This window comes from Lissotriton helveticus, chromosome 5_1, assembly GCF_964261635.1.
Source record: "Lissotriton helveticus chromosome 5_1, aLisHel1.1, whole genome shotgun sequence".
NCBI lineage: Eukaryota > Metazoa > Chordata > Amphibia > Caudata > Salamandridae > Lissotriton > Lissotriton helveticus.
Window position 1 is genome coordinate 2,000,965,741 of NC_136065.1, and position 25,616 is coordinate 2,000,991,356.

General features: G+C 43.9%; 1 protein-coding gene and 1 long non-coding RNA gene across 2 annotated transcripts in view; one reads left to right on the top strand and one right to left on the bottom strand.

The window, feature by feature from the left end:
* The window catches only part of LOC144756155 (E3 ubiquitin-protein ligase TRIM39-like), a 261,144-nt gene extending 249,534 nt beyond the window's left edge, over positions 1–11,610 (top strand). Inside the window, exon 8 of the mRNA XM_078645733.1 lies at positions 11,381–11,610. The gene's annotated coding sequence lies outside the window, so the exon portion shown is untranslated. The remainder of the gene's footprint in view (positions 1–11,380) is intronic.
* Positions 11,611–13,610: 2,000 nt separating this feature from the next.
* Positions 13,611–25,616, bottom strand: part of LOC144756159 (uncharacterized) — a 95,016-nt gene continuing 83,010 nt past the window's right edge. Inside the window, exons 2-3 of the long non-coding RNA XR_013595091.1 lie at positions 15,219–15,496; positions 13,611–14,623 (exon numbers count right to left, since the gene is read on the bottom strand). This is a non-coding gene — a long non-coding RNA (uncharacterized LOC144756159). The remainder of the gene's footprint in view (positions 14,624–15,218; positions 15,497–25,616) is intronic.

Sequence of the window (25,616 nt, forward strand, 5' to 3'; positions counted from 1 at the left end):
TTTATAGTTCTATTAACTTTTGTATGTTATTAAGTAATTCTTTTTCCGACATTGATTCAATGTTGGGGTCAGGTGTGTAGCCGGCTAAAATCATCCATGTTGCTCCTGGTCTACCTAGTTGACCGAGCCTGGTAATGTGATTTGAATGTTTTAGGACGCCTTTAAACCAGAGATTGTGCTCCTGGTATGTGAGTGGAATTTCAATATCCTTGAAAGGAATATATTCCCCAGGTGGTTCATCTTCTTTGTAGAAGTGAAACGTTTTAGTTACTGGATGGGATTCAGGGAATACTATCCATGAGTAGAATACCTCTGTCTGGTGAGATTCATGTGCATCTATGACAAAAACTGCTCTACCACCTCTTGGTGTAAGGCCTTGTTTTATAAGTTTTAGAGTGATGGCTCTCCTGGAATTTGGTGCGATGATTTTCGCATTTTCATCGGTTTCAGTAAAACCTGTATAATCAAAAGCTGCTGCGACATGGTCGGGTACAGCCTCGGTGTTATTATCCCCGTTTAGGGACATTGTTTAATATAAGTTGCAGAGCAAGTTTCAAGGGAACAAAGATAAGGTACACAATATTTTGGAACACTGTATCCTTCAACGTTGAACAAACCAAAAAGCTAATACATAGGATTTGCGTCCTACTCAGCTATGGCGGATACTATCCCTACCCACTCCAGACGTCTTATGGAGTTTCATGAGTAGAGGGTCTCTGAGAAAAGCACAACGGAGTTACTTCAGTATCTAGCGTTAAATTAGTGCCTTACCAAAACCGTTGGGCGCCATGTAGTGTTGTTCCTATATCCCTGATAGGCTCTGCGCATTGGAATAATATACACTATAGTTGTGCCATAGGACTGAGGAGAGTATACATCTATCGAGTACATTAAACTTAATTACTTGTGTGTGCCAGCTAACTCAGAGGTCACTAGAAACTTCTCAAATGAACAAGAAGGGATTCGTTTCTGACAACCGCATAAACATGACAACTTTGTTTCCCTTAGAATCGGAACAGTCTCAGAATCGTGGAAACAATAGATAACAGTTTCACTCAGCCAATTGTGCATGCTTCATTTCTACAGAGTTTGCACAGAAATAGGGAGACGGGTGTTTCAATAAAAAGGGTTAATTGAATAGTCTTATTTCTCATGCAAGAGATATGAACTGCTTCAATCGTAAGACAGAATGCGAAGTATAATACGTACAGCGTTAGCAGTAGGATAAAATAATACTGCAATAGCATGGCTTGTAGCTACGACATATATTCATAAAAATACATACATAAATAACACAGGCTAAAATACTCATCTGGTGCTTCTAAAATAATCCCAGTGTACCTAACCTAAGTTTGGTACGAGGGAAGAAGTAGGTGCTGTTTAGCTATAGTCTAGTTTAGCTATAGTTGCCAAGATTTGCCAAAAGTCCCTCTAGGTTCTAGTCTGCTCCATACCTTAGAATGAGTGAGGTTGGAATCTCTTTCCGGGTCTTGATCTCTAACACCCCGCAAGGGGAGTCCGAAACACTGGAGCTGGATTCTCTACGAGGAGGATGACAGCGTCTGGTCAGTGCGTCAGGCGGGGACTTTACTTCCTTCCGAACTTGCCGTGGCGAGCCGCGTCGTGCAAGTAGGCAGCCAAACCATGGTTTGCCGTGGTAAGTTAAGGTATATTTATACCTTGAAGGTGTTTAGGAATGCCAGTATTGACGTACAAGTCGGGCATAAGAACGTCATGAATGAACCCCTAAGGAATAGATGTTCATGCTTAATAAATGAGTTCTTGGAGAAATCAATATCCAAGCAAGGGGAAGTCCTAAAGGCTTAAGAGTCTGGTTTTCCAAGAACTCGTTGTGACGTAGATGGACGGATGTCGGTGGCCCTGCCTGTATGTGGTTTGCATGGAAAATGCCTAAATAAGGGTAGGATTTATATGCCTAAATATGGGAAATGTGAATTGTGCCTATATAAGGTCCTAAATCGGGAAACCTATATACGGTATCTAAATCGACACACAACAACATTTCTGATAGACTCTGGAAATCTTGAATAGATGGACGCAACCTTGTCATAAAAATATTGAGCCAAGACATTGCAGCGGTCAACAGACAGCAGGGCCTCCGTTGAGTCACAAACAAGAGCAGAGAGAGATTTTATTATCGTGATAGGTTCCTGGGAGTAGTACTGTGCCATTTCTACAAGGCCTGCATAGAAGTTGCGTTGCAAAGTCCTGATAGGTCTTTGATAGGCCTTAAGGGCAGCATGATAGTTGGCCTTGTCCATGAGACCGAAGGTTTTTCACAAGATGCGTTCTAGATGCTTGCAGGATTTTTTTCCGACCAACTTGCTCTTCATTGAGCCATTCCACCAAAGGCTTCAGTCTTCTAATGGTATGATCAGCTACCAGTACAATTTGATTTAGTGCACGTTTGATCCACTCAAGTAATGAATCCACAACCTTTCATCAGCTGGACACTAAGTAACTCTTTGCAGCACCTCACTCTCTCTTGCTAGCGGTCCGAGACATCCCAGGCCTCCTCAGGGGAGGTGGTGTAGGCTGGTACCTCCTCAACTGTAATACGTTATTACATTTGAGCCATGACTTTATGGTGCCCGCTGCTAGAGCCACGAGCTAAGGTGAAAAAATAATGAAAACAAAACTTGGCTTTTCATTCTTATGATCTCATTTTCTAAAATGAAATGTGATCATCAGTAAGAAGATAAATATGTTAGAATGCTTATTTTTTGCATGCTATGAGTTCTCACTGGAAATATACCAGGCCCGATTCACAAAGGTAAACATTTAGTCAAAACCTAGACCAAATGTCTGCGTTTACGGCTTTGGGAAGTCACAAAGGGTATTTACGAGTATTATCTTTATGTCCTCACTCAGGCCGTTTCTCCATCCCGAGTGCGGACATAAAGATAGTATTCATAAATGCCCTTTGTGAATTCCCAAAGTCGTAAACTTACATGTTTGTTCTAAGTTTAGACCAAGCGTCTTCGTTTACCTTTGTGGATTAGGCCTACAATCTTTCTACATGTTTCTACCATTCTGAAGTACAGCATTTTTTTTTATTTGACTCATATTAAACTTAGTCAAATATATTTTTGCAACACATTACTAACTACAAACTGTGCTGGCAATTAAAAAAATATACACATACCGAGGTTTAAAACAAGGGTGAGTACTGGCACCCTTGCTTTTTAATCTCTACACTGCCGACCTTGGCAAAACAATATCTCTAAAGCCAATCTGGTACCCCCGAAAATTGGATCTACTAGACTGTGTCTACTGCAGTATGCAGACGACATGGTGCTCATGGACCATACCAAAACGGGCATGCAACTAACACTGAATGCATTAAGCATCTATAACAATGAAAATGACTTAAGAGCGAACGCAGGGAAAGCAAAGGTAGTAATTTTCAGGAAGTATGCAAATAAACTAAAAAAACAATGGAGAATGGGTAACCTGAAAATAGCAACAATAACCAAATACAACTACTTAGGGGTTTGGATTATGAGCAGTGGGAAATCAGCAGCATACACTGCATCCATAGAATCAAAAGCTAAGCCAGTGTCGTACGCCCTTTGCAAATTGAACTCCAAACTAAGTAGCCCGACAACTGGACCCATTAGAAAGGTCAAAAGAGCTAAGTTACTCCCTTCAATTACATATGGCCAACTAGCATTCACCGCGGCATCAATCAACATCATGGAACGTGCCAATTGCCGGGCATTTAAGCAGATCTTCCATATACCCGCTCATTCTCGAAACACCTTGGTACAGCTTGAGTTTGGGCTAAACAAACAGCGCTATGAACACTGGGCGTCGATTGTTCGGTATTGTCGAGGGGTCTGTGCTGCCCCCTCAATCACAATGAAGGCAATCTTGAAGGAAATTTTAATGAAAAGTAACAACTTGTGTGCCAACAACGGCCTTTTAACTGCTTGCACTGAATTGCACCTTGACTTGTCCAACTAGCAGGATTTTACTTACCAACCTGGAATTTTAAAAACCATTTTAAAGAAACAAGTTAGACTACTATCCAAGGAAGAGGACATGAAGGAACTAGAGTCCTCTAGTAGTAACATCAGTCTATTAGCCAGTTCCTTTCACGATAAACTGAGTCAACCATACCTTGACTCCGCCTTGAACAAGTCTATTTTAAAGCAAATTCTGTCTGTGAGATTGATGGTACTACCGATAAAAGACATCAACAGGCATTGGAAAACACTAGAGTCGGTTACTACTTGTAGATTGTGCCATCAGCACGAGCAATCCATGATCTGCTTATGCCATCGCTTGAATTATGCACGTTGCACTTTACTGAAACCCCTCTTTTTAAAATATGGGATACGCCCCTGCACAGACGCTATGAAACTTCTCTTTAGGATGGAGATCCCAATGGAATTAGCAAGACTAGTGAAATTTGCACATAAGGTGAAAGAACTACTATACAATGACTCAGTCAAAGACTAGAAACAAACAGTAGTTTTAACCCATGTTTCATTGTTGTAATTATGAGAATGGCTCAGAAATGATTAAGTTTTAGATATGTTTAACATTCTTGTTAAATGAAATGACCATGCTTATTTATGATCGAACCCAACCAGTTTCTTTTTGTAACAATTTTAATTAATTGAAACAATAAACAAATACAAATACACTTTGCAAGAAGGAGGGCCAGCACTGTGAACCTTCTCAACTGTTCGGAAATGATTCAACATAGCCATGTTAGTGTATGTGCCCTATAACTGGATGGTTTGGAAGGAAACTATTCGGGGTCTTTGGAGTGTTATTAGCTGGCTGCCGTTAAGGTTGAGGCGCTCTAACACCCACGGTAACTGCTTTTTTGTCTCTTTAATTTTTCACTACACATTCCATTTTTCTTTTTCAAATGAAACTTTTTTTGTGGGATGGGTAATGGTGTCATCATGTATTATAATTAATAAAATACCCTCTGAAGTATGTTAAAAGATATTGCAAAGGCACTCAACCCTAGACCTCGTTCCTCTATAAGGTGATTTGCAATAGTCTTACAGTGAATGGTAGGGGATACTTTATCCCATATCATATACTGTATTGTAGAAGCTGTAGCTATACATTTAAGAAGATTTAAAAAATAATGATCCCTTATCTAATTATGATTTCATTGAAATGTAACATGTTCATAAGTAATTCCTGCAAATGAACCACGCATAACATAAGGATTCACTCCGGGACTCTTATATTTGATCACTTCTAACATTTTGGAGACATTTAAAAGCTGTCATAGTTTCACTGAGGCTCACACAAAGTCCACAGCTGGAATGGCGTGTGGCCTTCCCTTATTAGGTGGCCCCTTTGACACCTGTACTTTTTATGTTCACAAATGTATGTAAACAAATGTAGATCTGCTGGGCCCCATGTCTGTCTATTAACCCGTTTGCTGCTTTGAACGTTCTGCGTCAGTGCGGAACGTTCTATTAAGCGGGCGGGGCCGCGTCGGCCAACGGACGTGCGCAGCACTACCGAGGTAGTGCTTGCGACGCCTGTTGGCCGACAGCAGCAGCAAACAGGTTAAATGATGGGGGAGAGAGATGGGACACTAGTAGAAAAACAGTTCTAATATAAAAGACGTTATTAATGTGACAAGCCAGGCTTGAAATGCCAGAGTACATGCATATGGTTTATGTTTACAAGCTTATGCTTTGCCTTTCTTGGCAGTTTCCTGGGAGATGCTGCTTTGTGGTAATATGCTTTAGTTCTTCCGGTGCGCTTCAGGCAGAGTCGGATAAAGTCTCTCTGTCTCAAATTGTCCCGGTTCACACTGCTGCCAGATCCTTGCTTCTCTGTTTCTGATATGGCCTGTACCGCCAGCCTCTGATCGCTCAGTCTGTATTTGGTAATAACGTTCCTGTTGATTGGGTTTCAGACCACTATCAGCCTGTAAAAGTTAAATTGTTTGCAAATGTTCTGTAGCATTGCACTTGCTGTGTCTAACAGTAGACTTTGCCTGACCTGGAAACAAAGAGACACCTCCTCCAATAAGTGGCTCCCATAATCCAAGCCAAATTGCAGACAATTAGAGGTTAGCCGTAAGTAAGAAGAGATTTTGGTAGGTAGCATCATTTATTCAAACTATCTGGCCAACATGTGTTTTATAAAGAATTGCACTGAATCAGAGAAGGAACATTACATTTTCTGACAACACTGGGTAGTACGGAGCGTCAGTGATAATAAGTTATGGCATTTATGATGTCTGGGGAAGCAACATGGACAATGCCCTGCTTTGAGACATAAGATGGCTCCTCTATAATCAATGTATGGTGTAAATATCTTGGGTCAAGAGAGTTATTGCCAACTTAGAGTTAAAGGACCATACACAGAGGAAATTCCTCCCACGAAATAAGGCTGAGAAACACTTTTTAAAACGCTGTTGACATTACCCCCACTCTTCAAGCATAAGGAAGAACCTATTCTGGCCCCTCATACAGGTATGTTTTGGTAGGACGTGACGGGATGTACACCTGGTGATGGGATGTTCACAAGATAAAACTTCTTATGCCATTAAGGCTGTGTGCAGGAAGGTTAGGCTTGTACTAGGCCTGTTGTTTAGAATGCAGATAGTAGTCTTAGCTGCAGTGGAAGTGATTGTATAGAGCTTAGACATTAATGTAGGACAAGGTGAAAGTTGGAACAGAACTGCTCCCCGCTATTATTTTAGCAATACACCTTACATGGAGTAATAGGCATGACCTACATATTGATTTAAAATATTAATACCGAATGTTGCCTGTATATTATGTGAGTTCTAGAGTGGACTGCTACATTCTATACCATTGGCCATAGGTCCATGTTCCAACAACTATGTAGACATCACATAAAACACCGCATTTGAGTGGATAAAGCCATTTATATTTAATTGGGCCCAAGATGTCCAACAAGGAACTTTCTCCTCTGCTCCAACACTATGCACAGGCAGTCCACAAGGGTTAGCTTTGTACCCGCTACTGTTTAATACCATTGTTCGAACCTTGACGATCCTTCAAGAAACAATTCCATGTGATCTGCATAATGATGACACACATTATATTGAGTCTAAATGATGGCCCTGAAAACCCAAGGTCAATATTCTCCCCTGAAATCAGAAGCAGTATGTACTTTAATGAATCAAAACTGTCTCAAATTAAATCTCTCCAAGTTGGAGATTCTTCTGGCCAACAACAAACTAACCTATGGTGAAGCAGCTCTATGGCTGTCCTTAACGGACAAATATCCTCTCCCATCTCCTCAGTGTGGGAGCTTGACCTAATTCTGGATTCAGAGCTAAATATGGAAAAACAAATCACCATCATCAGCACCTCCTGAAATCAGATTTGCACTCTTGGATGAATCCTCCCTTTTCTTGCCCTTAGCTAAAGGATAACTATGGCCAGTGCCTTACCCACTAACATATAGATTATGGCAACTCAGCATATCTGGGGTTTCCAAAGAAAAATTGGTTAAAACAAATTCAAAATGCATGAGCTAGAATGGATTTCAAACTAAATAACTTTTTTCTCTGTTAGGAATCGAGTTATTGATTGAGGGGTGGAAATCTAACTGGCGCAACAACCACAATCCTGGTCATTGGGAACCACAAAAGTCACTAAATTAACCTGAACATAACCATCTAGTAGGTTGTGACAGAAAAAGTCAGGCTTAAGTTAGAGGCAATGTGTAAAGTATCCATGCAGCATACACAAAGTAATAAAGTAAAAGCACAACACAATAAATTTCCAAACCAATTTAGAAAAATAGTATACATTTTACTAAACACAATGAAACTAAAAAGATAAAATTCCAATCAGTAGAACAGTTGAAGTAAAAATAGCGCCAAGAAGCAGAAATGTGGATATCTAGTTGTGCTAGAAGATGACAAAGTCACAAGTTCAGGCCAACTGCGATAGAGTGCGGGCTGGATACAAGGACCAGGTAAGTCCCTCTGAAAAAGTTACCTTATAAAAGTCCGGCGTGCAGAGTTCAAAACTTCAGCATTTCACAGGAGGAGCTCAACTGATGCCAACCAACGGTGCATGGCTTAGGGAGGCACCTCTTAAGGTTCAGGAACTAATTTCAGCGGGGCTTAGGGAGGTCCAGGTGCAGTAGGCCAGCTGGGCAGCTGCAGGGAAGCCTCTGGAACTTCTTTTGTCCCTGCAGCTCAGAACAGGAGGTCAGCCAACTGACCCGTGGAGTCACTCTTGTAGTCCTGGAATCAAGCAGCAAGACATGCCTCAAGCCGAAGGGTATTCCCCTGAGGGTACAAGGCAGGCTTCAGGCAGTAGGGCAGTCCTCTGAAGCACAAGCCAGTCCTTCTGGGGGTCCTCTGCAAGTCCATGAGTGAACTGAAGAGTTGGCCTAATGGTCCAATATTTATACCTGGTTCCAGCCTTTGAAGTGGGAGAAACTTTCAGGCCCTTCTACGTCTAGTTCTCCCATGCCCAGGCTACAGGAGATGTAGCAGCCCTGTCAAGTGCCTCGAATCAGACAATGGAATAACGCATTTTTGGTCGATCCCCCGCATCACCGCTAGTATATAACAGTGTCACGCAATTTGCTGAGCCCATAGGCTGATTTTTTTCCCCGTGTGTTGGCCGTGCTCAGCTGATTTATTCCCCTCGGATCGCAGGCAGTTCAAGATCAACTGTGGGCTGATCGGCTGAGCTAAACGCAGATAGAGGGTCAGTGCTCAGCCTCACTGGATGGTTCTGCTCGTGCTCCCACTGGCTGTAGTCTCAAAGAGAGAATCAGCACTTATTTCCCCGCCCGTACTCTTCGCTCTTCCTTGGCTCACATGGCAAGGGTACCTTGAATTAATCATCTCCGAATGGGTGGGAGTTCCTTTTCATATCTTGGACCCCTTGCTTGGAATAGTCTCCCTCCCTAACTGAGGTTGATAATCCGTCTAGAACTGTTCAAGAAGAAACTCAAAACTCACCTCTTTAACAATTAGTAACCCGCCTGCGACTCTTCCCCCACTGCCAGCGCCGGGACACTCCTTGGAGTAGCTGCGCGCTTTATAAATGGTTATAGCGTATTTTCGCTTGTCATGCTCTGCTCAGCGTGACCACGCCCATCACTGCCATTGGTTGGACCTGCTGCATCCATTCAAATGGTATTCCATTGGGAAGCAATCTACCGCAACGAGTCACGGGTGAGACAGAGGATGGCAGAAGATGGAAAGACAGCCCGACTGGCAATATTCCCAGGTCAGACAGACGTGCACTGAAGTAAGAACACGAAACGCAAACCTTTTCAGTTTAACTTCACAGAGTTTGGACCACAGCAACGTCTCCAGTGGCCTCATACTAGCCTGGCCAGTCCTTCGGCTCATGTCACTGCACGTAACTTTAAATTGGTCCTGAGCCAGCTTTGTGTGTCCCAAACTGCCAGGAGCATTTTCTCTATCTGACAAGCATGGCTGAATGATAAATTCCCTTTGCTCTCTTCTATTACAGACTTCAGATTCCGTCTTACATCATGTTGAGATTTCCTTGCTGCTGCATCTTTTAGCACGCTGCAGATTGCTCCGTGTATTTTAAGGCCCCCACCTCTTCCTGTTCTGCCTCGCCTGGAGAGATGGTCTGTCTGTTGTTGGGCGAGGTCTCTGACAACTGGATGAAAGTAGCTTTATGGAAACAGTCACCGTCCCTATACGCACACACACACACACACACACACTTGTAACTATGCAGTCATCGTATTCTGGCCTCTGGTAGGAATGTGCAGAAGGCTGTCAAACTATACCTTCTCACAAACCGCTTTTTGTGGCAGAAGTGGGACAACATTTGTTCAGGAGTCACTAGGGCTGGGAGAGAGAAACAAAGATAAAAAAGGATGTAAAAGATGCAAAAGGAAGTGAAAGGCAGACAAAAGAGAGAGTGCGGACTGGAAGAAAAGATAGACAGGAGGGACAAGAATGAGACGTGGGACAAGAGAGACGCGACAATAAAAAGGGAGCCGGAGAAGGACAGTATGAGAGGGAAGGCGAAAGAAATAATGGGTGGAAGGTGATGTTGAAGGATTGAGAAGGGCAAAAAGAAATTGGAGACAGGAAAGGAGAGAAAGAGGGATGAGACTTGAGGGTGAAAGCAGTCTGAGGTTGGCACGAGGAGAATGGTGAAGAGGGAGGAGATTGGTGTAATAAGGTAATCTAATGTTATGCTAAGGGAGATGTAGACCTTGTAGTAGTGAAAAAAGAATTTGAAAGTTTTTCACTACCAGGACATGCAAAACCTAAAAGCACATATCTCACTTTCTAAATACAGTGCACCCTGCCCTCTGGGCTGTTTAGAGCCTACCTTAGGGGTAGCTTATATGTATTTGAATATATTTTGTTAAGTTACATTGGCAGTTTAAAACTGCACACAGTTTGCAATTGCAGGCATGAGACATATTTTAAAGGCTACTTAAGTGGGTGGCACAATAGGTGCTGCAGGACTACTAGTAGCATTTAATTTACAGGCTTGGCTACATGTAGTACTACATTAGTAGGTTTAGGGCAATTTACATGTTTTAAGGGAAGGCCTGGACTTCCACTTTGGGCTGGACTGATTTGCATATGGCTGGGTCCAAACTGAGGCGGCATGGTGTGAAAAATATCAATGGATTGGCCCGACTAATTACGAGTGGCTGAAATTAATTTAAGTATTCAATCCATAACTTTTTTGTAATCTTTATAGGAGCCAGCAGTTGCTTTGGCAAGCCCTTAGGAACGTTACCTTGGTGACTGCCCTATTCTGTTGTTTACACCCGGGAGTATTGTGAGTCGTATATTTATTTTTGACTTCCTTGAAGGTTCCCATGATGGAGAATTGAAATAACAAGTAAGTAACTTTCCCGTTAGTGTTCTCAATGGTGCAGTGATATTATTGTCAGTAATATCTGTGATTTGGTTTTAAGTGGCTCAGTATCATTAGAGATTTTTGACTTGGTGTTTACAGCGGCTCAGTATTGTGATAAAGGACCTGGTATTTCTGGGACAGTATTATTGTTTCCTATTCCAGGGAGAAAACTATAAACTATGGAATTAAGTGTGTGAATACAATTCAGCATCAGAACTTTCAACCCTCCAGGGCTTTTTAGGATTTTAACTTGAATACAGCTAAATAAAACTATAACCACCAGTTCAGATCTTTATCTAAATGTTTCCAAATTCCCAACGTTCTAATGGCCTAATAAATGTCAGTACATTTTGATAGAACCTAAAGCCCCTTTATTCTGTTTGGAAATTGAGAGATTATATGCACCAATTTTGTAATTAGTGGAAAGTACAAAGATTAAGATGAAAGCTCTCTTCATTCAAATGCTTTGAAAATATAACCTCAGTATATTTTGTTTTTCATGTTTGCAGAAGAGAAAATGCCGTCTATCAGAACTGAAGTGTATTGAAAGTCCCTGCTCACAAAATCTGGCATCTGTAAAAGGATCCATCCGAAGAGTATATATATAGGCTGAAGACTGCAGTTCTTCCTTTTGTTTAAGAAATTATTGCAAATTTAATAACTGCTTAAAGAAATCAATACTGAGCAATGAGGCTACATCAAACGTTGGTTGCTTTAATAAATTCATATGTATATGTATATCACTCTGTAGTTATTGTTATGTTCACGTTCCACTGAAAAAGCCTTTTTGATTTGCCAATAACTTTGATCAATCTGTAGAAAATTAGGGTGTCTAGCTTAGTCTTGCTATAACAAAGTTCAAATGGACGCAACTGGGGGAGTAATGTTAAAGGAGAGGTCAAAAGAATAATTATCTATTTCATGTTCAATTGGAACTTTTGCTGTCTGCTACACCAAAAACATCTGAATAAATGTCATTCAAACTTGACATAAAAATATAACTTTACTCCGATGTACTGCAAACCCGCTCATCAGTTTTTGAGTTCTAAATACCTTAAAAAAAAAAGTGAGTGTTTGAGAAAAGTTCAAGAATGCCTATTCAAGAATATTGTCTGAATGGCAAAAACAAATATGATTAGCAGAACAGTATAAAAGCCCTTTCTTTGAAATACCAATCTTGGGTTGCTATTCCGGTTTAAGGAGGACCTTGCTTGGCAGTTCAGGCTAGAATGTTTCTACCGAAGTAGGACCAGGGCTGATTTGCAAATGGCTGGTTCTAATCTAAAGTGCCATATTGGGCACAAAAAATGATCAACTAGGGTGCGTGCAGCCAGTTGCCAAGAATAATTCAAGCATTCCATCCAACACTTTTTTTGTATACTTTATTTGAAAGAAATATATGGAAATTGATACACTATCAGGAACTGGAAAATTTGGGATTTACAAAAAGCGAGATTGTATTTAAAGTGCCTGTATTTAATATTTATGTCCAGGACATGTTGAAGTCATTGCAGCCAGTAGGGGGCAGTGCATCCAAGTGAAGTGGGTGACACTACAGCTGGCTTATGGCCGTAGGTTGTGCATAGTAGGCTCTGGGCTTGGAGGGCCTGTGAGTGAGTGATGGCCAAAAGCCAAGGCATTTGACCTAGGCAGCTACATATGGCCATGCTCGCACTATGGCCCAGGGCAGTGGGTGCATGGGGTAGCTGCAGGTCTCGACCAGTGCCTGATGCACGTGGCCAGAAACCTGTATGCAGGCCGTGGCAGTACATAGACTGGGCACAGAAGTATATCAATAAAAGAACCTAATAAAATCACCAAAAACAAGCTGTTAAAGGGGATTTATTGTTCATTACAGAAACTATTTATTATGAAAAAAACATTGCTATTTTTCCCCGAAAAATCTTTACTTCACAGATTTCCTTCAGGGGCCTCTAGTGATAAATATAAAAGCATTGAATAGTCCGTCCCACGCCTTGTATCCAGGAGCACTGTTATAAAGTATTTTTCTTTTCCACTGGATCGCTCTCTGTATTAATGTCTTCTATCCACAACAAGGTCACCGGGGCCCATTCCACCAGTCAAGGTCGCTTCTATAGTGTTGCCCCAGGGTGTTCTTGGGTGGGATATTTGCCGAGCTGCAACATGGGCTTTGGTCCACCTTTTCACTAGGCATTACAGTCTCGACCCCAAAATCGCAAAGATAATTTTACCAGCTGTCTGTTGCAGGACTTCTTTGTCTTGGTTTTACCATATTCTCAGATCCACCTCCTGGAAAATACCTCTTGGGTATTTATTCAGGAGGTGAGGAATCTGCAAGTAGAAATATTCATTAGAAAAAGATTTTGCTTTCATCAAGGATCTCTCTGCTGATACTTCGTCTACTTGCAGATAGATTCTATCTTACACTCACCCGCCTCCACGGTTTGAGTGGTCATGTGAACTTTAATAAGGTCACAAGTTACTTTTGATACACTGCCGTTTATATCATTCTCTGTCAGCCTTATCTTTGCCTCTGACGATGTGAGAAAAAGGAGGGGCAAGTGATGTCAAGACTGTTACCGAACGTAGTCATTTATTGTTTATTTTGGGACTAAACCCATAAAACATCACACAATAAATCATTACGATGTATGATACATAGATAAAACCTAACCAATTATATCCTCTGTCAGCAATATTCATGTAAAAACCTGGTAATATATCATTAAAAGGATAGTTAAAAATATAAAATGTGAAACATAAAAGTGGTCAGTATTTTATCAAATAGGAACATTTGTAAATATATTTAAGAACAATGGGCAGTACCCGGCAGTGAAAATTGCCTAGAAGAAATAAAGAACAGATGGCTAAAAAAGTTAGAGAAAGGCCTTTAGATTTCCTTATTAACCATACTGAGTAAAAATAGCTACTAAGACTTGTAAATATAGAAGGGTTAATTATTGGTCCGTGTAGGAAAGAGCCCCTTTTTGAGATGGTAACCCCCATTTTGTGCCTGGTATTCAATGCAATTTTGACAGTAGTGCACTGGGTTCCTACTATCCAGGTCCCCAGTACCAGAGTGTATTCCCTTAAACATAGAATTGTTTCGCCAATTGGAAATACCTTTAGCATTCCTGTAAGTCCCTAGTACCCCAAGATACCAAGGGCATGGGTACTAAAGAGGGTCCCCAAGGACTGCAGCCTGTATTGTGCCACCCTAAGGGACCACCCTCATGTGAACTACCATTGTAGGCTGTGTTACAAACAGATTCCTTTTGGAATAAACTTAAAAGACATATACACTATATCTGCAAACCAAACCAATGACACATTAAAAAGTTAAACCTCAATGCAATTACAAATTAAATAAAGTGGTACAAAATATATCTTTAATTAAAATCACATTAAAATAAAATCACTGAATTAATTCAACAGCATTGCATTAATACATTACACTTTGTCCTTAAAATCACTTCCACAAATATTGCACCATTCCAAAGACATGGAAATACAAATACATATATACGAGAAAACACTATTTCAGACTCCAAAATTAGTCATTTACATGTACATATCATCTGAACCGGTGAAGGTATGGCCTGGTTTGAACTTCTATTTGTAAAATACCAAGGCCATATTCCCTTAGAGATTATGTCAGCTGAGTAGCGTCGACGCGTTTCGATGGTTTTAATCAAAATACTCCCATCTTTATCAAAACAAATATATTTAAAAGGTTTTCTCTATCTCTTGTTTCCTCAAATATGATAATCCTGTGTGAAAACAAATATATATACAATATGATTGTCTTTCTTTTCACATTTTTTCCACATACAGTGCTAGTAAGATTTAATTTCTTCATTACACTTCATTGCACTAGCATGCATCTCAACCTACATTGTATGTAAAACACTACAAATTATAAAAAAAACAGAATTACAGGTCTTATAAACATGCTTTCAAAACTTTAATTATCTCTTGCTCTTAACTATTGCCTGTTAGACCTTTTCACACTGTGCATTGCAACTCTCAACCTTTACAGGGTCTCCCAGCTTCTGGAAAAATCATCTACTTGGGAGAGCTATTAATGGGTATATGTACCCTAATGATAATGATTTAAAAAATGCCCTCCTTTCCTTATACTCATTGTGGTTGGATGCATACATTCTGAAAAAGTTGTATGTTGACTCTATTGTTCTTTTGAAAGTCGATCGGAATTCCTACATTTGGGTCCAACAGACGCAATCTTATAAGACAGACCCGTCACCTATTTATGACCACAGGGTAAAGATAAATTGACTTTATTATGGGTACACGTCTGAATCTTTTCTTACAATATATAAAAAAGGGCAATGGCTGGATTATTACCTTATTGCTGTATACCTCGTGGATAGCCTCTGGATAGCCTTTAATGATAATCACTATTGTTTTGTTTAATTCCGCTTGCTTTTTGTCTGCTTGTCACCTAGGGTGGAGTACAGATCCATATAATCCTCAAAAGTTGCTTTCTTTTACTGTAGTCTATTACATCCGAGCGAAGGACATTAATGATATCCTTCCTTCTTTCGCTGTGGAGTTTGTCACCTAAACCTCATATTTCTTAGCATCATCCAACGAATGGGAGCAGCTAATCCTTCCATGTATTCCTGTTTAAAACAAATATAAAAAATAACACCCATGAGTGTTTTAAATCACCCCGTTATGTATAGTTGTTAAATGCTTTAACTTTTTCATTATAACTGGTAGAACGGCTTCCTGTCTTAATTCTAATCATTCCTCCTCATCTTAACTTTCAATAAGGACCCCACCCTCTCAAATAACCGGTAGGTATCAATGTGATGTTCCCCTTGCGCTTATAATAAAACCCAGGCCATGGCCAAATGAAAGCACATCTCCTTACCTTTCGTTTTTAAAAATAGAATGAACCATCTTCAGGGACCATTGCCTCCCACCTCTTACTGGCGGTATCCACTATTTTACTATTTCTGGTACACAAAAGCCCTGCCTCGTATCCAAGTACACTCACCTCCTAACTATGCAGCCTTCGTTCTGCTCAATAAACGCTGTCGGGTGATTCCCTTCGACAAGTGCGGTTGTACTTCATGCCGATTTAAATATCCCCATCGGGCCATCCCATTGGTTGTAACTTAATTTGCAGTTGTGTTGTTGTGGTCTTGTGCTGTCCCTGCCTGTAATGACCCGGCAGTGAAAAACTAAACCGACATATAGACAGCGATCCCTTATATTTATCTTTTTCACTCTCCATATTACATTATCAATAAAGCTCTATGGGATTAATATTCCACCCTTCTACTCAAAGGGGCCTCTTCTATTAAAACACATTGGAAATGTATCAATCGCGTTTATATTCACCCCATACTCTGGCTACAAAGATGACAACCTCTCCTGACCCGGAAATGCTTCGCACTGCGTGCCGGTAATCCCGGTCACCCGCGCATACTTTAGCGGTCACTTGTTAATACGTACATCAGTTCGTGCATTATGTAAATTCGCAGTAACCCGTGATTCTTTAGTATTATGTGCCTAGTTAAATTCTTATTCCCATATTTTATTACTGCACTTGTCAATGTTGGATCATATTAACACAAAGGGGGGCTATACCAGCCTGAATATTCGACGCCCCTCTCCTCCAAATGTGTGACAGATACCTTGAAAACTTACACTCACATAAACCCAAGCTCCCTATTTAAGAAGAAGGGGGGTTGTGGGGGGGGGGGGCTGAAACTATTCTATATCAGTTGCGAATCATATACCACATTATTCCGAAAATCCTCAATGATGATTGGTTAAACTGTCGCAAGAGGCTCATGAATAAGCCCAATGTCTTTTTCCCTTACGTTGGCCAACACAGGCTCCCTTGTGCAAGGGTGACTTGTGGAGTTGATTTATGTTGTGCAGGAGAGGACACTTACCTGCCCAAAACCTATCAATCCAGTGTATTTCCTCAGCAGAGTGCTGCACACATAGCAAAAGTGAAAAAAAGATGAGAAATTAAAACATTAATCCTTGTAGTGCCTCCCAAGAGGCTCTTGGATAATAGAAGAACTCCCACAATTCATCCTCGGCAAGTTCAAGGATGCCATGGGCCTCCTGCCATTGCAGCTAGGAGCACCAAGGAGACCACCACCACCTCTGACACATGTCCCTCACCTGTACAACTGCTCCATTCCCTTTGGGTGACGACTGGACCTGATCCCCTCTAAGTGCTGACCTCGGTAGACCGAAACTTCAGCAACAGGAAGCTGGAGACCAGGAACCGCAGAAAGCCAGAGACTCTCTGGAGCTATCTGTAACCTTGGAAGAAGGAGAGACGCACAACCAGTCAACATTAAATTAGTTTATCTGCCATATGAGGAGTCACATTCCGGGGCTGCTCGGACTCCGCACCAGATGACCACGTCGCAGTGGGGCCCATGTCGCTGGGGGAGCTTTCAGGGGAAGTGTCAGGATCCTGTCTCTGAGTACGATTGCACCTCATCACCGGAGCATGCAGCGCCTTCCGCTTCTCTTGTATAACCTGCTGCAGATTGAGAGTGGCTTGAAGTTGTGGCAGGCGACGCCTGCTTCTCCTACGCCTCCCAGTAAGATTGACTCCACGAAAGATAGCTTGTTGCGCAGACCCTTTACTCTCTGTCTGCAATCTCAGATTGGCTACCAGGCCTTTTGATGGGCTGCCAAGCTGTGGGATGATTTCACTGAGGTGGGGGCTGATTTTGTTGATGGGGACCTGCAAGTGCTTCTAAGTAAAGAATGCACAACAAATGGTTTCAAAGCATACTTTAAAACCATTTGGTTTTCCATTGTTTACTTAGAAAGGCCCGGTAGCCAGTCTGGCCCTGTCTGTCCACAGCGCCTGGCGACCAGTAGATTGCAGCCAGGTTCAGAATGGTTCAGCGGTGTCAATGATTTGCGTGTCAACATCTGAGATCACTCGCAGCCTTTACGTGTGGAGGATGGAGTATTTGATGCCCAACTCTCGGCGGCATCACTTAACCACTAGCGATGAGCCCCTCTGCACCCCGTGGCATAGTCAGAGAAGAAAATAACTGTGGCGTTATCCACTTTAACCTCCCCCAGCTTGCATCCCTCACAGTGTCACGATGCCTGTAGGAGGTGGAAGAGAAAGGGTCTAGGACCTGTCCACGGCAGCTGAAGGCTTGCCGGCACTTGATGAGCCCGCTTCACAACAAAGAATGGGGAGAGTGCACCTGCTGGCAGTAGGTCATGCAACCACGTCTCAGTATATGCCACCGCATCAGCCCCTTCTGTTCCCACGGGCATACCCAACACCCTCATATTATTACGCCGGGAGCAGCCCTCGTTCTTTCTAGTGATTTCACAAGTGCCATTAGCTGCTGTACCTCCAACGCTGCGGTCAGAGTAATCGGGGGCGACTTTGCCCAGTTCTTGCTCATGATGTGTACCTTGTAAATCAACTTGCAATGATGTGCATGCTCCAGGGTGAAGTCAACTGTGATTTTGTCGATGTCGCCCTCAAAGGAAGTGCCCGTTTGTTCAAGGTAGGTACCCGCTACGAGTACAGAGTCTAGTTTGCAGTCCAGGGTGTCCGTTTTCACCTGCATGGGCGACCCTCAGCCGCTCAGTTTACTGACACAGAGGAGCGGCCAGGTGTCCATGCTGCCACCGTGAGTAGGTGGCCCATCGTTGCACCAGACGCCCAGGCACTATGTATGACATGCGGTGCAGTGCAGTGTGGCCAGCAGACCCCTCTCCTCCAGTCAGGTGCATTACCAGTCAGGAATCTTTGTTCGGACGGCACAAATGGAAATCCCCCATACACCCAAAAGCTCACTACAAGGGGCGAGGAAAGGCAGCATCACCCGGTCTCCTCCTCCGATCTAACAGTGGCGACCAGATTCCATGATCACCTGGGCCCCTGCAAGTAACGGCAGTTCAAGCTGTGCGCCCAAGGGCCTGGGCCCAAACCGAGCACCTTGCCCCTGGCACCCGCCGCCACCAACAGACGGTATCAGCGACTTGAGCCAGTTAGTGGAGTCCCCCACTAGTCTTGTGCATTGTCCTCGGTGATGTGGGTCTGCTGTATCGCAGGGATTGCTCATGGCACGGTGTGCACCACCCAAAGGCGCTAGGCCTGGGCCAAATACGACCCCTTGGTCCCCTCCGCTCCCCGTCTCACCTGGACATCGACACCATGGCTCAATCCGCAGCGCTCTCTCTCAATCTGTGACTCATCCAGCAGGACCCTCAGCCAGGCCAGATTTAACAAGCCTGGGTACTGCAGTCGCTGCCGAGTCTGCTGGGGCCCTCCGATGCAGGTGATGCTACAGGACCCTCTTAGGTGCAAGGTCGCAGAGCTGCTGCCACACAAGTTTTGCGCAGCTCTTGATCCTCACCCTCCACAGCGTCCAGGCAGCGCCACCTCACCAGCCTGTGATGCAGAAAGGAGCAGCCCACCATCTGCAATCTCCGTGCATCCCGGTGTATTGGTGGCCCGTGTGATGCAATGCAGACTTCCTCATGTCGGTGGCAAGAGCGCATCTATAGGTCACAGCTCCAGGGAGCAACAGGCGGTCTTCTGCCAGACTTTGCCACCAGGTAAGGGCGATCTCCGACACCTCAATGTCTACAGCCGCGGCCCCACAGGCTCGGGCCCTACGTGGCCTACATCCACCGTCAGGACGCAGTACCTCCACAGCACCAGCACCTCCCACTCCGAGTCTCAGATGCAGGCCCAGTGAGGCCTACAGGCCCCAGGGACTGTCCACGCTTCCAGGCACCTGCCACCATGTTGTCGCAATGATGGCGCAATGAAGAGTGACGCATCACTGTTTTCCCCCAGCGAGGCGCCACTTTTCATAAATGAGGCACTGATTATGTATTTCCTATTTCCCTGGGACTCTGGCTGGTCATCCTGGCTGTTGTGGGGCTTGGGGGGGTTGTTAGACTGTGCTGAACTTGGCCCTGGCTGCTCCATTCTGCATTCCGGTGATTTTATTTTCTTTTTTATTTCTTAGAGGTGTATTTGTAAGCTTTTTTTGCCTCGAGTTGCTAAAAAGTGACGTTGGGCTGATTTTAACATGATTTTTTTGCCACTAAAAATACGTAAATAATTGGCCAGCCAACAATTTTTTCACTCTAGTGTCAATATTTGTATTGCTGTGACGCTAGAGTTAGCGGCAAGTTTCTCCATGGCTAGCGGATCCTAACGCCATGTGTCGATGTATTGTAAATACGTCACTAAAATAGCGATGGTTTAGCATAAGGTAGAGCAGTAGAGTCATGGCGCAGGAGGGGATACATGTCTCACCGACATAAAAACATTGTGCGATTTATCAGGCCTAAGGTGGGTCATAGCAAAGCTCCAAGGAATCAAGTAGACTCCATAATCCTTTATCCTTTACTCTTTATTCTTATTCTTTAGTCTTTAGTCTCTATTTATTTTTATTTTATCATCATTATTATTATCAGCAGTCACAGCTCGTTCTGTTTGGAAGACAGGAAGCGTGAGGAGCGCAATCAATGACTCAAGGTACCATGTCATGAATATTCTGTGTTTTATGTACATTGATATATTAATGACTCAATTTTAGCAATGTATGTAATTGCTCATATTATATTCATTATTTCTCATTCCTCATTTACTGATGTAACATACACATCTCATATATCCACTTCGTACTTCATTGTGACTGTCACAGCTGGATGATTAACTTGTCTTGTAGTCATTATTCGGCTTCTTATTTTGTATTCTTGGATTTCTTTTTGTACTGTGTGTCGTATTAATTTTTCCTAACTATCCCAAAGCTGTAAATTGTTTAATGCTGTTTTATCTTGTCTTTTAATTATTTATTAAGTGTTTTAGTTAATAACATGAATTGTATTTTTATTGTTCTGTGCTTTTAAGATATTTCAATATCGAATAAAGCTTTGATGATGAATAAAAATGATTTGAAATAAAATAATAATAATAATAAATGGCGATGGTTTTCCGCGATAGCTGTAAAACAATTTGCCGCCAAGTAATGTCAAATTTGCTTAGTGGCAATTCATATAAATATACCCCCTACTGTTCTCATTTTTGCCTCTGTAAACCAATAAGGGTTGCATGGACTATCTACATAGTGTACTTTGAATTAGTGCACAATATAGAGCGCAAACTTCCTACAGTACGGAAAATTGTATGCGCTACTTTGAAGTAATACACAGTGGTCTTATCCAGGACCTTCTTTGATGATGGACGGAGCACTGAAACTTTTCAGACACTCACCCCCCAGTCACAGATCTGTGTTGAATCCATCCTCCATTTTTAGCTCACTTCGCCACCTCAGTTCAGACCCAGCGATATGCAAATCAGTCTTGACCCTTTGCCTCATGGGAACAGTCCAACCGAACTGCCAAGCCAGGTCTTCCCTGGACCGGAAGCAAACATCCTGGAACTGGTTTTGGGGTAACACCCCTCATCAGCCAGCCTAGCTTGAATCCAGTGGCAAAGTGAGCAAGGGACCAATGTGGGTTCACTGGATTGAATTAGGGCAGTTAGGTTTCCAATGACCAAACTGATTTCCCCCTAGTGGGGGTGGTGCTTTACCTTGGTCCCTGAAATGAAAATGAAATGAAATGAAATGAAAAAAGAAACTTAATTAAGCGCACTGCGGCCAAGCGGCTTCCTGGCGCTGAGAGTTTGAACCAGGCTCACAGAGGGGACTCGGGGGAACTAGCAGGGGAATGCCTGAGAAAACAAGAAAGTTTTGAGAGCTTTACGGAAATGGGAGTAGATGGGAATAGAGCGGACGGACAGGGGAAGACTGTTCCAGAACCGGGGGGCCAGAACCGAAAATCGGGTGCCTCCAGTTCTGGAATCACGGAAACGGGGGACGTGGAGGAGGGAAAGAGAGGAGGAGCGGAGAGTGCGGCTGGGGACGTGAGGAATGATGAGAGATCCAATAAAGAGGGGGGCTGAGTGGGTGTGGGCACGAAAGGCCAGACAGGCCAATTTTAAAAAAGATCTAAAGTGCACAGGAAGCCAATGAAGGGACTTGAGTGCAGGAGTGATGTGGGAAGATTTGGGAAGACGAAGAATGAGGCGGGCGGCCTGGTTTTGAATGGCCTGAAGGCGGCGGGTTTCATAGGCGGGTATGCCCACATGCAAGCCATTCCCATAGTCAAGGCGAGAGGTGATAAGAGCCGTGACTATGGTTTTGAGGGCGTCCGCGGAGAAATACCGAGAGATCTTCCGGATGAGGCGGAGGGACAGAAAACAAGAGGATACTACGGAGCTGACTTGGGCATGCATGGTCAGGTCATGGCTGACCTTGATGCCCAAAGTCCGAACAGAAGGGACCGGTGAAGGGGGGGAACCAAAGGAAGGGGGCCAGTGAACCGCAGACCAAGGGTTAGAGGGACCACCCGTGAGGACAAGCTCTGTCTTGTCCGGATTGAGCTTCAAGTGATTGAAGCTCATCCATTCGGATATGAAGACTAAGGTGGAACAAAACTTATACACAGAGACCCCCAGCTCGAGAAGAGAAATAATAAGGGGGTAGATATAAAGATTGAAGAGGAGAGGGGAAAGGGAGGAGCCTTGGGGGACCCCACAGGTGACCAAGCGAGGGGGAGCAGAGAAGCCTGAGAGATGAACCGCCTGGGACCTGCCCTGAAGAAAGGACGCAATCCAGGAAAAGGCAGTGCCCCTGATGCCCGCTGCGCTGACACGGTCGAGAAGGATGGAATGATCGACCGTGTCAAACGCAGCGGACAGATCGAGGAGGACCAGGGCCTGGGGGAGATTGATATCAGCTTTCCCTTTGAGTTCGTCCAGGACCGCAATGACCACTGACTCCGTGGAATAGCCTGGGCGAAAACCCGCCTGATGGGAGGCCAGAAGGTGGTTCTCCTCGATGTAGTTGGACAGGCAAGATGTGACATAGCTTTCAAGGATCTTGCCCAGATAAGGGAGAAGAGAGATATGCCTAAAATTAGAAGGAAGAGAGGGATCCAGACCAGTTTTTTAAAGAATGGGAAAAACTATAGCAGATTTGAAAGATGATGGAACAGAACCCAAAGCTAAAGAAGCGTTAAGAAGGGCAAGGGGGGGAGCAGGACAGCTAGTGAAAAGAGTCTTGAGGATCCGTGCAGGAGCACTGTCTGCCGGAGAGCCAGATTTGGCTTTTGTGAGCAGGTTAAGGAAACGGTCCATGGAAATGGGTGGAAGATGATCCAGAGAGGAGGGGGGCAGAGGAAGGGAGCAAGAGAAGCCAGCTTGGAGCACCATAGGAATATTGGCCTTTATGTTAGCGATCTTATCAATGAAATAATCATTGAGTGAAGAGCAGAGGGTCTGAGATGGAACAAGACTGGAGCCAGTACGGTTGGAAGTAGCTAGGTTATGAACCAGGGAGAAGATTTCTCGGGATTTGTTGGCAGTGAGGGCAACTCTCTCGGTAAAGTATTTGGTTTTGGCCGCAAGAATCGCTCTTTTGTAGTCGTTCAAGAGAAGTCTATATTTAGCACGGAGATTAGGGCAGTAGTTCCGTCTCCAGTGGCGCTCCGACCGCCTAAGACCAAGTTTGAGATCTTTGAGCTCATTGGTGAACCATTTGTGCGCATCATAAGGGCGGACGGATTTGACCTTCTTAAGCGGGGCGACCTGATCGCAGGAAGAGGAGAGCCAGGTACAAATGGCATCTGTCTGCGAATCCAAAGAGAGGTCAGTGAGGTCCGGGACAGAAGAGGCCAGGGAGAGCGAAAGAGAGTTACGGTCAGTTTGATTCCAGCTGCGAGCCAGAATATTTTTAGGTGGAGGCAACTTGTCGGCCGAAGCCGAATAAATGAGAAATGAAATAATGGAATGGTCGGACCAAATGCAGGGGAGTATAGAAGGGGATGAAACGTCGCAGCGTGATGACCAGATTTGGTCCAGGATATGACCCTGGGTATGGGTGGGGGCCAAGATGTGAGATGAAAAGTTCAAACTCTGGAGAGTAGCAGAAAAGTCTTTAGAAGACAGATCTTCCCTCGGGTCACCTGGCCAGAAATTGAAATCGCCAAGCAGGATAACCGAGGAGTTTTTGACCACCAGTGTGGCCAAAAGATCCTGTAGGACCGCTACAAATGAGGGCATGGCTTGGGGGGGACAGTACATAAGGACAACAGTTAAAGGTACGGAAAGATTGAGAGATCGGGCCACCAAGTAGTCCACGTTGGGTATGGGGGGGTGAGCAAGGAGTTGAAATTTCAGAGTGGAGTGGATAATCATCGCCACACCTCCCCCAGCCTTACCGACCGGGCGGTCTGCTCGGAGGGCATAGTAGGTGTCGGGGAGAATGACCAGGAGGTCCGGAAGGGAATCAGTGGAAAACCAGGTTTCGGTGAGAAATAAGTAGTCTGGGGAGTCTGTGTTCAAGAGATTAAAAAGTTCCGTCTGATGCTTGACTGCAGAGCGGGTATTGAGCAAATGAGCAGAAGCTGCCAAAGGGACAGGTGGAGAGCAGGTGACGAGAGAAGGATCAGTGGAGGGAGAGATGGGGCTTCGGGTAAGAGAAGGTGGGCAGGGAGGGCAGGGGGCAAGAATGCCAAGAGAATCAAGACGGTGCAATAAGGAAGGGGAGGGAGAAAAAGCAGCGGGATGTGCAGAGAGTTGGGCTGAGGAGTACACCAGAGAATGGACAGGGTCTGTGGCCCCTGGTCCCGGCCCGTCGCGGACGGGCGCAGACGGGCTTGCCTTAGGCGCGCAATCGTCGCGCCCGCTGCGCTCGTCCGCTGGGCTTCCAGTGAGGGCACATCCTTTATGGGGGTAGGAGAAGAAGAGAGCGCGTGGCTAATGACAGAGGGCGTGCCGTTCGAATCCGGCCAATAGCGTTGGTTCCTGCCGAGAAAGCCCGCGTCCGCGTTCAGAGTAAGTGCAAAGGGTCCTTTTAAAAACACAAATATTAACACAGGGCAAAGTTTTAAAACAACGAGCTTCCCTTCTCCCGGCTGTGCCTCAGGAGATTCTACTTCAAGCTGTCTCTTGTTCCTAAATGTGGTCCCTCCCCTTGCCACCGGTCTGCTTGTTGCTCCTTTTCCTCTTCCTTTTCTATCTCGTGCATAGACTACATTCGTAAAGACATGTTTCATTTGATTGATTCTTTGTTTCTCTTTTGCACAGACGTGCAGTGATTGGCGACTGTGACTAGCTCTGCTAACCCCTTCATTTGCTACCCAAAACAGATAGTACCAACGTTTTCCCTGTCTTCGGTTGCAGTTCCTGCACAAAAACAGCACCTCAGATTTCTGTGCCTGTTCCGCTGGATGGGCAATGCCTGAATATCTCTAAAAATTCACTTGTTTTTGGCCTATCTAGATGGTCTGCATGAGATTATCTTTTATTCTGTATAGAGGTAGAGATTTTCATCCAGTCTAATTTATGGAGATACAAATCCATTACAGCATTCAACAGCCTGTCCTTGTTGTCTGCAGCCAGGGCAGCCTCACGCTGCTACCAATTAACTTTCTCTATTAATTGAGCTCTCACTTCACTCAGCACCACCAATCTTAGCAAGTGGTTCACACACAAATTGTGCTTGTAACATTCACATGCACGCTTCAACCCCTCGTGGGAGCTCCCAGGGCTCTTCATAATGTTGTGAAATTGTTTCTTAATATTAATCAGGTATGGGGGGGACCAGGGAGTGTATATCATTATTTTACAGACATCCCTGCCTAACAGCTGGCCTTGGGTATTCTCTTAAAAACCAGAAAGGGGTTCTGGTGTTCATCAGCATA